This window comes from Arachis ipaensis, chromosome B09 (assembly GCF_000816755.2).
Source record: "Arachis ipaensis cultivar K30076 chromosome B09, Araip1.1, whole genome shotgun sequence".
In the NCBI taxonomy this organism is placed as follows: domain Eukaryota; kingdom Viridiplantae; phylum Streptophyta; class Magnoliopsida; order Fabales; family Fabaceae; genus Arachis; species Arachis ipaensis.
In genome coordinates this window covers 132,632,459-132,645,716 of record NC_029793.2, presented here as the reverse complement: position 1 = coordinate 132,645,716, position 13,258 = coordinate 132,632,459, and the positions used below count along the sequence as shown (strand labels likewise).

At 34.9% G+C, this 13,258-nt stretch overlaps 1 long non-coding RNA gene across 2 annotated transcripts; it reads right to left on the bottom strand.

Moving 5' to 3' along the window:
• Window positions 125-2,367, bottom strand: LOC107616807. 2 transcript variants are annotated; one of them, XR_001614650.2, is made up of 3 exons: window positions 1,546-2,367; window positions 1,285-1,429; window positions 125-178 (listed from the first exon to the last, which is right to left on the bottom strand). It is a non-coding gene; the product is annotated as an uncharacterized LOC107616807 (long non-coding RNA). The 2 variants fall into 2 exon arrangements; XR_001614649.2 differs by having other exon boundaries at window positions 138-192.

Here is a 13,258-nt window from a genome sequence, read left to right as displayed (position 1 = left end):
TTTTATCTTAAAATAACAAGCAGGTATAGATTCATATACAAGACTTCTTATATATATAACTCCTATCCCTCTTACAAAATTGTAATAACAAAGACGAGGGAAGAAAATAATCTAATTAACACAACAGCATATAAACCAAACGCAGTATAACTCTTCTTAATGCCTCTTCATCTAGTTCCTGAAAAGGTAAAACTGTAGGGGGGTGAGAACCTAACCACATGGTCTCACCACAGAGTTTCAAAGTTGTCATAAGAAGATATTTAACAAGAAAATTGTTTTCAAGCTCAGTGACTATCATTGCCTTATGAATCTTTTAAAAGCCAATAGGTAATTGTTCAGAACCTTTTCAAAGAAATGATGTTCAATCTTTCAGAAATCCGAAACCTTTCCTTTCTTATAAGAAAATCTCAATCAGAAACCCACCACGCAATCAAACAACACAGTCATTAATTCAGCACCAAAGTTCATTTGGTACACGTGGTGGCAAGCCATGGTACTTTATCCAGGGAACCTCGTATCTCAGATAAATCAAGTTTATAAGCCATATGAATAATTCAAAGATCATATCTCAACATTCTCAACATTATCATCATTCATCAACTCAAATCTCATTTTCAATTTCATTCAGAAACCATATTTCAAATAAAATCCTCATCATCCTTCTTTCCATTCCGTTCATTAACGATTCCAATTCAAGACATAATTCCTTCTTTTAAATAAATCAATATTAAAACATATAACGTTTAAAACCAAATCTTTTTAAATAATTACTTCAAACAAAACTTCCAATTTTATAAAATTTCGGCAGCATTTCTTCTAAAACTCGGACTCTGCCACCCTTTTCGGGTCCCATCCAAATATTTCTCAAACTCTTTCTCAACCATTTCCAAATCCCAATCACTTTCCAAAATTCAACCGGTTCCAATATCAAATTATTTTCAAATCGAATCAATGTCAATAATAAATCTTTTTTAAAATCAAACCAGCTTCCAAAATCAATTCATTTTTCATATCTCAAATCATTTCCAAAGCCGATTCATTTACATTATCAAATTAACTTCAAAACCAAAACGAAACCACCTTTCATAATAATTAACTAAATAACCTTTCAAATCAATTTCTTAGTTACAACCGTACACCACTCAATCAATCAAGCAACCAGTAACTCAGTCCAGCAAACAACCACATCCACAAGACAAACATAATCACAGAAGTATGTTTTTCCCAGTAATATCTGTTTATAACAACTCTGTAATATAAGATAAGTTTTAAGAAAACCCCTACCTTAGTATTGAAACTCAGAAATTGAAACTGCAGCAACTGGAACTGCAACAGTAGCAACAACATGAACTCCCCGTTATAACGACAATGACCACAACACCAAGAAAAGCGGTGGATTCAAATCGATCAGAGCGCAACAAGAATGGTACTGGAAATTCCAAGTTAAAGCAAAAGCTCATAATCAAAACAACGGAACAAAATAGAAGCAAGACAAATTCAAGAAAGGAAAAGCCAAAAACCAGATTGGTACTAAGGTAGTGTTACCAGCGGATCTGAGAAGTTTCGGAAGTGTTTCTCCGGCGACGGCGAGCTCTGGCAAAGGCTGAACAGATGTCAGAAATTAGTAGGAACATTGGCGAGTTGCAGCAGGACCAGAACCAAAACAGCTGGGAAAAAGCTTGCAAAGGCGGCGTTGACTTCGGTTGGCACCAACAACGGCGGTGGAACCTCTAGCAGTGATGAGAACGGCTGTCTCCTTCCTCTCGTGCTCGTTCTCTCTCTCGGACGCATTTCTCTCTTCCCTACGCGAACTCGTCTCTCTTCGCGGCTCTGCTTCGACGGAGGCTCCAAGGTGGACCTGCGGCGGCGCGACATGGTGGGAGCGACGACTGTGACGCGGTGAGCTTCCCTCCTTCTCTCTTCTGCCGCGTGGCTTTTTTTCCCTTTTGCTCGGCAACAAGGGCAACGGTGGCAAGCTCAGGGATGGTGGCGGCCCCACAGAACGGCGACGATGGCTGGGTAGAGCGCGGCGACAGCAGCAACGCGACCTACCAGTTCTAGCGCGTCTTCCTCTTTCATCGACGCTGCCTCTCTTTCTTAGATTTCTTCTCCGTGCATGTGAGTGTGCTTGCTTTGTTTATGAGTCGGTGAAATGCAGAGAGAATGAGAAAGGGGTTAAAGCTGCTTAGCGTGAAAAGGAAAAGGGAAGAAGTAAGTGATAATTAACTCCCAATCTTTTCTTAGTTAAAATCAGAACCAGAATTGCTAAATCTAGTTATCATAACAATTATTAAATAAAATGAAGTGTTGTGTCTTGTTTATATTTCCAAAGCATCAGCATTAAAGCATTCAAATAATTTTCTTACGGTTGAATAAAGTTTTATAAAACAAGCTATTTATGATTTAAATAAAAAGTAGGATAATAATAGAAATCAAATTAAATATAAAATATCCATCTTTAAAAATACCTTTTAATTAGTAATTTTTAAATAATTTTTAGTAAAATACTAATTTAGTAAAAATTAGAGATAAATAAATTAATTCTCTTTTATTTATAAAATAAGGTTAAAAATCTATATATTAAAATTAAAGCATACAAACTATTCATTATTATCTTTTTTTTAGTTATAAGAACTCTAAATAATAAATAAGGGTTTACTCAACTTTTATATAAGAATCTCTAAAAATATAGTCTTAAATAAATCATAAATAATTTATTAATAACTTTTAAAAATTTAGGAGTCTTACAATAGAAGGGCAGTCAAGCAACATACCTCCATTCTTCAATGAAAAGAACTACAGTTACTGGAAAGAAAGAATAAATATATTCATTCAATCTGTAGATTACAGACTCTAGAAGATAATCCTGGAAGGTCCACAATTACCAACCACTACAGGAGCTGATGGTGTGGTTACTCTCAAAGGTGAAGCTAATTGGAATGATGATGACAGAAAAAAAGTAGAGCTCAACGCCAAAGCGGTCAACTTGCTCAACTGTGCGGTCAGCTTCGAGGAATACCGACGAGTATCAAGATGCAAAATAGCAAAGGAAATCTGGGACAAACTTCAAATCACTCATCAAGGCACAACTCAAGTCAAGAGATCCAAAATAGTCATGCTGAATAGAGAATACGAAATATTCTCAATGAAGGAAGGAGAAGCGATAGATGAATTGTTTGAAAGATTCAACATCATTGTCACTGGCTTGGATGCTATGGGGATCACATATTCCGAATCTGTGCTTGTGAGGAGAATATTGAGATGTCTCACAAAAGAGTGGAAAACCAAAGCAATAGTGATAGTTGAAAGTAGTAACATTGATACTATGACCTATGATGATTTGAGAGGAAATTTAGTTACCTTTGAAAATACATATTTTTGAAAAAAGATATAAAAAAGAAAGGAATTGCTCTCAAATCTGTTATTGAACCTCTGGATGATGAATCCAGTGATAACTCATCTGAAAATGATTTTGTTTTGTTTGCTAAGAAATTCAGGAAAATGGTGAAGCTGAAGGAACAAAACAAAGTAAGCAGCTCAAGGAAACCAATGAGGGATCTCAGCAAAGTGATCTGTTACAACTGTAAAGAAGCTGGGCACTTCAAGTTTGATTGTCCAAAACTGAAAAAGGAGGACAAGCCGAAAAGAGGAAAGAAGAAAGGTCTCATGGCATCTTGGAAAGACTTGGAGAACGACTCTGATGAAGATAATGAAACAGAAACCAAGTCTCAAACGTGACTCATGGCCAACATAGTTGATGAGGTAATATTTCCTGAACCCTTAACTGAAGACCTTCATCTTATGATTGATAATCTTTCTAAAAAGATTAAATGTTTCTTAAATAAAAACCAAGATCTTGAGTTTCAAATAGAAATACTAAAAGTGGAAAATGGTTTTCTTAAAGATAAATTAAGGGAAGCCGAAACTGCTGTTGATCTTGTTGAGGAAAACAAGCGGTTAAAAGCTGAACTTAAGAGCTATGAATATCATCATTCTATGACTGCTAATCTAAATTATTTTGCGGAAAATGAGTAGCTGCATAAAGAGGTAAAAAGACTTAAAGAGGACCTAGCCAGCTTTGCTCAAAGTTCTGAAAATTTAAATCAACTCTTGGCTAGCTAAAAATCTCTTTATGATAAAGCTGGTTTGGGTTTTCACAAATATGAAAAATTCATTGAAAAACCTTCTATTACCAACATGGAATCCTCTTCGGATGACATAAGGTTTCAAAACCCAACAAGCTTTAGAAAAATAGCAACTCAAATATTTTGTAGATTATGCAATCGGAATGGACATGACTCTAGCAAAGTAGAGTCACAATCTGAAAAGTTTCAAGCAATTAAAGTGTCTGTGGCATGGATGTATCCGGTGGTAATACTGAAAAACAGAATGCTTAGGGTCACGGCCAAGACTCTAAAAGCTGTGTTCAAGAATTAAAATAAGCTTAACTAGGAAAGTCAATAATATCATCTGGATTCTAAGTTCCTAAGAATGCCAACATCTCTGAGTTTCAATAGATAGCGAGATGCCAAAAAACTATTCAGAAGCAAAAAGCTACTAAGTCCTGCTCATCTGATTGTAACTAAGCTTCATTTGAAACTTAGAAATTTATTGTATCTTAATTTTCTTTTCTATCCTACTGTGTTTTTAGTTGCTTGGGAACAAGCAATAGTTTAATTTTGGTGTTGTGATGAACGGATATTTTATACTCATTTTGACATCACTTTCATATAGTTTTTGGTAGTTTTTGTTTAGTTTTTATTTAGTTTTTATAGGTTTTAGTATTAAATTCACATTTTTGGATTCTACTATGAATTTTTGTGTTTTTGGGCAATTTCAGGTATTTTCTGGCTGAAATTGAGGAGCTGGAGCAAAAGTCTGATTCAGAGACAGAGAAAGCACTGCAGATGCTGTCCAAATCTGACCTACCTGAATTTGGAAGACCTTTTTGGAGCTACAGAAGTCCAAATAGAGCGCTCTCAACGGCTATGGAAAGTTGACTTCCAAAGCTTTCCAGCAATGTATAACAGTCCATACTTTGCTTCAGATTAGAAGGCCCAAAACTAGCGTTCAACGCCAGCCATCTGACTAGTTCTAGCGTCCAGCGCCAGAAAGGGATTCCAAGCTGGAGCCCAACGCCCAAAAAGGTGCCAAGAGTGGAGTTCAACGCCCAAGGAAGCCTAAGCACGTGGATTTCATCAAAGCTGTCCAAACACTCACAAAGTGGGCCCCAGAAGTGGATTTTAGCACTAGATAGACTGTTTTACCCTTACTAGTCACTAGTTTAGTATTTAAAGTAGAAGATTACTCTTTGTTAGGGATCTTTAGCCCTATTTTCGTTTTCACCATTGTATTTTACTTTCATTATGAGTTTCTAAACCTCCTAAGTTGAGGGGAGGAGCCCTGCTGAGTCCTATGAATTAATAAAAGTATTACTGTTTCTTCACCGATCCGTGTTTGATCTGTTTCTAAGATGTATATTTGATATTCATCGTGGTGAATAGGATGATCTGAAAAATTATCTCTGTTCATCACACTAAGATGAACGTGCTTGACAAACACCCGCGTCTCCTTGGGTTCGTATGAATACGTAACTGGAAAGCACGAGCCAATAGCTATGTTTCTACATCTCTCTGACAGTTAATCCACGACTTCGTTGGGGGCTTCTCGAGACACCAGTTTAGCCAATTTCCAGGGAGATTAGGGTCTCCGTGGTATAGGCTAAAATCCAAAGAAGCAGCGTTCTCTGATCCGGAAGACTCGACCTTGTTTGTGGCGCTTTGAGTAGGATCGCCAGGAGAATGACTTGCTAGTGCTTCACTCTTCGTCATATTGAATGACCACGACCAATGGTGTTCAATTTGTAGCAGAGGAGATCAATTACCATGGCCCATGGCGTTGATCATATACAGCCTGCCATAGAAGAGATCACTCACAAGCAGAGAAGATAGTATTACCAGAATTAATTCTGAAAGGCTAAGTAACTCCAAACCTCAACTCTATTTCCTTTATTGATTCCATTCAATTCCTTATTCCTACTTAACATCCAAATATTTGATATAACAAGTACTTATACAAAGATCAACCAACTCCTTCTGATCTGCCTGACTAAGACCTGCAGGATAACCATAGATTGATTTAAACCACAATCCTCGTGGGATCGACCCTGACTCACTCAGGTATTGCTTGGACAACCCAGTGCACTTGCTGGTACAATAGAAAGTAGGTGTGGGGTTTCGTGCTACCAGGTTGCACATGATATGAAGCGACAGGGATCATAGTGAGAGTGAGATTTACCATATTTGTTTTTGAAGTCCAGTGAGTCAAGGTTGGGGCCTCTCAGGTATTCTGAAGAATAGAATGAGTACATCCTCGAGAAGGACGTTGAGAAGGAGCAGAACATCCAGATGGATGTGGAGTAGAGCGACGAGGTGGTGAAGTACGTCGTGGAGGAGAAAATGGAGGATCGTCTTCTTCATGCATGGGCCTTTTACCTTTGGTTCCTTTCTCTTGGGAGGAAGCCGCTTCTTTGCGTGCAGATGAACACTTTTGGTGAATGACCTTACGAGCCATTGATTCAAAAAAATAAGATGAACGAGAAGAAGAAGAGTGTGAATGGATATGAATGTGAGTGTGTGTCTGGGGTTGTTTGGATGAAGGAGGATTTTTGGAGGGGATTTGAGTTTGGTTACTTCTTTTTGTGGGTAACGTCTTTCTCATATTGAAAGAAAAAGAATGGAGGAAGGGAAGGTAGAAAGTGGCGAAGAGGGAGAGTGGTGGAGAGAGATTAGGAATGAATGACTGCCTTAATGCATAGTGGAAACTTCCTCTTTAAAAACAAATGCAATTAATTGAAACGATTTTCAAAACAAATTGATTTAAAAATTAAAAGCATGGTAACCGAAAGGACTAGGCATGAGGAAAGGTGAAAGGATATAACTGACATGACTAGGAATGGAATGAAGTGACTGCTTATGGAGATTTTAAAACCAAAATAAAAAATTAAATAAAGCATTTATGATTTATAATAATGAGCCCATATCATATGAACGAGTTTTGTCTTACAGAGGCCCAAAAGGTGGTTAGTACAAGCTTAAGCCCATTTCTCCAATTTAATTTAGAATTTTCTGGTCTTTGTACAAGCCTTCCTTTGAAGATTTCATCACTTGCCCAGTTTTGTCTTCCTGCTGCCTACGAGACAAAAACACATAGAGACCAGAAAATTATCATTTATTCAACAAAATTGAAATCCCTCATTCCCAGATTAATTCTCAGCATACAAAATCTATCTTCACATAGTGGTTTAGTGAAGATATCAGCCAGTTGCTCTTTGAATTTTACAAATTGAATATCAATAGTACCCTTTTTCACATATTCTCTAATAAAATGATATCTTACTTCAATGTGCTTAGTTCTAGAGTGCAACACAGGATTTTTTAAAATGTTTATTGCACTCATATTGTCACAAAACAAGGGGATACTATCAAATTTCAGTTTGTAATCCTCTAACTGAGTTTTTAACCAAATTAATTGTGAGCAACAAGCAGCTGTGGAGATGTATTCAGCTTCAGCCGTGGATAAAGCAACAGTAGCTTGTTTTTTGCTTGACCACATGTTTAGGGAACTTCCAAGAAAGCAACACATTCCCGAAGTGCTTCTTCTATCCACTCGATCTCCCGCATAATTTGCATCACAATACCCTACTGCACAAAACTCATTAAATTTAGGATACCATAAGCCAAGATCACATGTGCCTTTTATATATCTAATGATTCTTTTAACGGCTGAAAGATGTGACTCTTTTGGGTGAGATTAAAATTGAGAACATACACCCACACTTTGAACAATGTCCGGCCTAGAGAATGTAAGATACATGAGAGATCCTATCATTCCTCTATACCTTGTTTCATCAACATCTTTGCCATTTTCATCCTTGTCAAGTTTAATATTTGGATGCGTGGGAATTCCCATTGGTTTGGAATTTTATAAACTAAATTTCTTGATTAATTCTTTGGCATATTTTCCTTGGTGAATAAAAATACCATAAGGAGTTTGCTTGATTTGAAGACCAAGAAAGAAAATTAATTCTCCCATCAAACTCATTTCAAACTCACTAGTCATTAGTTTTCCAAACTCTTCACACAAGGATTCACTTACCGAACCAAACACTATGTCATCCACATAAAGTTGAACAAGAAATATCTCATCATTAGATTCTTTTATAAATAGTGGTATCAGTGGTACCCCTTTGAAAATTGTTTCGCAACAGGAAGGCACTAAGCCTTTCATACCAAGCTCTTGGAGCTTGCCTAAGACCATAAAGAGCCTTTGAAAGTTTGAAAACATGATTAGGGAAATCTTTGTTTTCAAAACTAGGGGCTTGAGTCACAAATACTTCTCTATCAATAAAACCATTTAGAAAGGCACATTTAACATCCATTTGGAACATTTTAAAGTCCTTATGGGCAGCATAGGCAAGAAGCAAATAGATTGCTTCCATTCACTCTACCGGGGCAAATGAATTATCGAAGTTAATGCCTTCCTCTTGATCGTAACCTTGGGTCACTAATCTAGCCTTGTTACGAACACCACCACCATCCTCACCAAATTTATTTTTGAAAATCCATTTAGTACCGGTTACCTTTTTATCATTTGTGTGTGGTACAAGTGTCTAAACCTCATTTTTCTCAATTTGGTTTAGCTTTTCTTTCATGGCCTTCACCCAAAAGGGATCTTCAAGAGCTTGTTTCACATTGAGAGGTTCTAATTGGGATAAGAAGGCAACATTGTTTGCCTCTTCTTGCTTCTTCCTTGAGGATCTAGTGGTCACGCCTTGTGAAGGGCCTCCAATGATAAATTCATGAGGGTAATTCTTTGAAAAATTCCATTCACGCGGCTTTTGAGTTGAGGCTTTAGCTTGACCTTGATAAGGTTCTGATGAGTTCACTGTTCTAGATTCTCTGGCTTGGTCAGGAGACAAAATGAAAATGTCTCCTTCTTTCCGAGGAGCCATTTCTGAACTGACGATTTCCACAGCTGGAACTGATTTGGGATTCACTTGATTTTCCTGAGGACTTGGTTCTGTTTCACTTCCTACATTATCATCTAACATAGCACTGAGTATGGAATTAGTATCACAAAAAGATACATGTATGGACTCTTCAATGGTTCTATATTCTTTAAGGTAAACTCTATAAGCTTTGCAAGTGGTTGAATACCCAACAAACATACCTTCATATGACTTTAGATCAAATTTTCCAAGGTTTTCTTTATTGTTAAGTATAAAATATTTGCATCCAAAAACATGAAAGTACTTAAGATTAGGGGGAGTTCCTTTCCATAGCTCATAGGGGGTTTTCTTCAAACCTTTTCTAATGATGGTTCTATTTAGGATGTAGCATGTTGTATTTACAGCTTCGGCCCACAAATATTTTATAACATCATTTTCACAAAGCATTGCCCTAGTAATTTCTTGAAGACTTTTATTTCTTCTTTCAACAACCTCATTTTGTTGAGGTGTTATAGGGCATGAAAAATTATGTGCAATTCCAAAATCATCACAGAAGCTTTCAAAATCTTGATTTTCAAATTCTTTTCCATGATCACTTCTTATGTAGGCAATTTTTAAATCCTTTTCATTTTGAATCTTTTTACAAAGAGAAGAAAAGGCATAGAAAGCATCATTTTTATGAGCCAAGAAAAGAACTCATCCATATCTTGAATTATCATCAACCACCACCAAACCATAATGTTTTCCTCCCAAACTTTGAGTTCTAGTGGGACCAAAAAGATCAATATACAACATTTCTAATGGCTTTTTAGTAGAAATTCCATTTTTGGGTTTAAAAGAAGATTTTGTTTGTTTGCCTAATTTATAAGCATCACAAATAATATCTTTGTCAAATTTAATATTTGGAATTCCTCTAACCAAATTTTTTTATCAAGCTTAGAAATTTGGTACATACTAGCATGTCCTAATTTCTTATGCCAAAGCCATTTTTCAAATTCTATAGATGTAAAACATGTTACTTTTTGATCTTTTAAGTCCTCTAGAGTGAGTCCATACACATTATTGCATCTTTTTGTCTCAAACAAAACATCACCAAATTTCTCACAAACAACTAAGCAATCCAATTTTCTAAAAATAACCAAATATCCAAGATTACATAGTTGGATAATGCTTAGAAGATTATATTTCAATCCATCAACAAGTAAAATATCATTTATGAAAGAAGAAAAGTTCTTACTAGCCTTACCTATGGCCACTATTTTTCCTTTACCATTATCACCAAAAGTTACAAAGCCTCCATCATACTCATCAAACTTGACGAAGAATGTAGACTTTTTTGTCATATGCCTAGAGCATCCACTATCCATATACCACATGTTGTCTTTTCTCTTAGATGCTAGGCAAACCTACAAAAAATACTTAAGTGACTTTAGGTATCCAAATCTTTTTGGATCCTTTAATGTTAAACCATCTTCTTTGGCCAAGATAACTGTAGTTGCCTACTACCTTGTATACTTTGTCTCTGATCATTCTCTCACTTATGAAACATTGAATTGGAAAATGCCCATTCTAATTGCATAGTCTACAAAATCTTTTAGGTTGCTGTTTTTTTAAATTTGTTGGGTTTTGAAATCTGATGTCATCCAAAGTGGAAGACATATTAGAAAAAGGAGATTTTTCAACAAACATTTCAGATTTCTTATAAAAACCCAAACCAGCTTTGTCATAGTGAGATTTTTGACTAGCCAAAAGTTGATTCAGATTTTCAGAACTTTGAGCAAAGTTGGCTAGCTCCTCTTTTAGACTTTTTACCTCTTTATGCAGCCTTTCATTTTTTTCAAAACAATTTAACTATGCAATCATAGAGTGTTCTTTCTCACAACCTTTAATTTCAGCCTTAACCGCTTATTTTCTTTAACAAGATCAACAGCGATTCCGGTTTCCCTTAATTTATCTTTGAGAAAATCATTTTTTGCCTTTAGAATGGTATTTTGAGACTCAAGTTCATAATTTTCATTCAAGAAGCATCTAAGTTTTTCAGTGAGATGATCGATAATAAGATGAAGGTCTTTATTAGAGGATTCAGTGAAAATTATTTCATCAGTGTGATCGGCCATGAGACAGGTTTGGAATTTAGTCTCAGATTCATCTTCATCTTCAGAATCATTTTTTCAAGTCTTCACAAAATGCCATGAGTTCCTTCTTCTTTTCCCTTTTTGGTTTGTCCTCTTTCTTCAGTTTTAGACTGTTAAAAAAGAAGGAGAAAGAACACTGCTGAAGTGAAGGAAAGATGGTGCAGTGCGGGTAATTAGCGTTCTGTGACGTCGTAGTAGTGTGTCCGCGCAATCCCACCGTCTCTAAATACATCTACGTTTGTGGCTCCGCATGTATATATGTTGCAACCGACGGCAGCGCAAGGTTGGTCGATGGGAATTGCAATAGGGTCGGCGTACGTGTGGTTCGCAAGTTTACGGCTACCATTATAGAGAGAGGGAGAGAAATAAGGGTTCATTCTTTTTTGAAACTCTGAATAATGGAGAGAAATTGAGATTAGAGTAATTCTTTTGTGTACTATTTTAATTTTTTATTTTAAATTTTTATCCTAATTAACTGCAGTTAGTTGCATCACTAGTTGATCTTTTAGACTATTTTATGTATATTAGGAAAAATTTTGCCATTAATAACATTAGATATATATATGCATTTTACCTCATTTTTAGAATTTTTGTGATTTTTTATAATGAAATTCATCACAAGATGTGACTTGGTAGTTTCTAACATGCATATATATGGATAGATCATCATCGCTCGATATGTAATAACATATAGACGAATTCATAGTTTCGTACTATAGGTTTGTTTGGTCAAATTATTGGTCTACATCAATGAGCTTCTTATTATCAATACGTTTTGTTTCTTAATTCACAGTTTGTGTCTAAGAAATAATTTTATTTGCAACATTAACAGATAATACTCAAAAACGTAAACAAAAACTACTCTTTACACAAGTTAAAAATTAATGAATAATTCTTTTATTTAAATAAATAAACTTCAGTTTGATAATTACCATTAGGAAGAAAAATGGAACCAATTTATTTTTAACAAATTGAAGAGAAAAGGTTCTTTTAATTTGTATTGATAAAACAATTTTGTTTAATAAATAATGAACTGCGTATGCTATAGAACAATTGATTTAGTCCGTTTTCTTTGTATTGGTAAAACAACTATACTATATAGATTCCCCTACCTTTAATTTTCTTCGAGTCTTATATATCTTAGTCCTTAAATTTCAATGATTAATCCGTTTACTAATAGGCCTATTTTAGACTAGTCTATATAACAAATAAATAAATTTTTTAATTTTCATTAGTTAATAACGTAAAGCAATTTTAATATGTAGAGATTATTATCAACGTAAGCTAGCACAAATAGATAAAAAATTGTGTTTTTTAACTATTTTTTTTGAATTCGATACTCACCGAAAGATATCCGAAAAATTACTCATTGAACTTTTGATCTGATGGATACCCTAATGCAAACAAAAAAAAATATGTAAAGATTATTAATTCCTAGGTGCAGTTTGATTCTACATACAGTTCAATTTTTATAAGAATAATACAATCAAATTAGGCTAAATTTCATATATATCATCTTTTAAAGTTGGATAATATCATGGACAATGTCAGTTTGACTAGTCATACCTGTAATAATCGAGGAAGGTTTTTGTAACGTTTGTAAGAGAGGTATATTTATATTTTTCAAAATATAAAAAGTACAAGTTGTTATAATACGCTCTCAAGAATATAAAAGAATATATAGACTACTGTAAATATGACCGTGAGTCAACTAGTATTGGAATTATTTAAAATTTCGTAGAAGTTTCAAGTGCAATTATTTTAATTTTTTTTAACTTATTTTATTATGTAGCTTTCGTTAAGGGTGTAATTGGTTTGGTTTGGTTCGGTTTTAGACTGAAAACCAACCGAATCAACCTGATCGGTTCTATAATGATATCAACTATTTGGTTGGCTACTGTTTGAACAACCGAATCGAATTGAATCGAACCAACAGTAATTTGGTTCGGTCAGTTTTTTCGATTTTTTTACACCTAATGATCAGAATTTAAATTACCATAAAATGAAGTTTAAAACCTTCAATAAATTAGAATAACAAAAGTATATGACATCCAAATTCAATACAAATTCAACTTAATTGAACATAAAACAAAGACAATTAAAAATGTCTAGC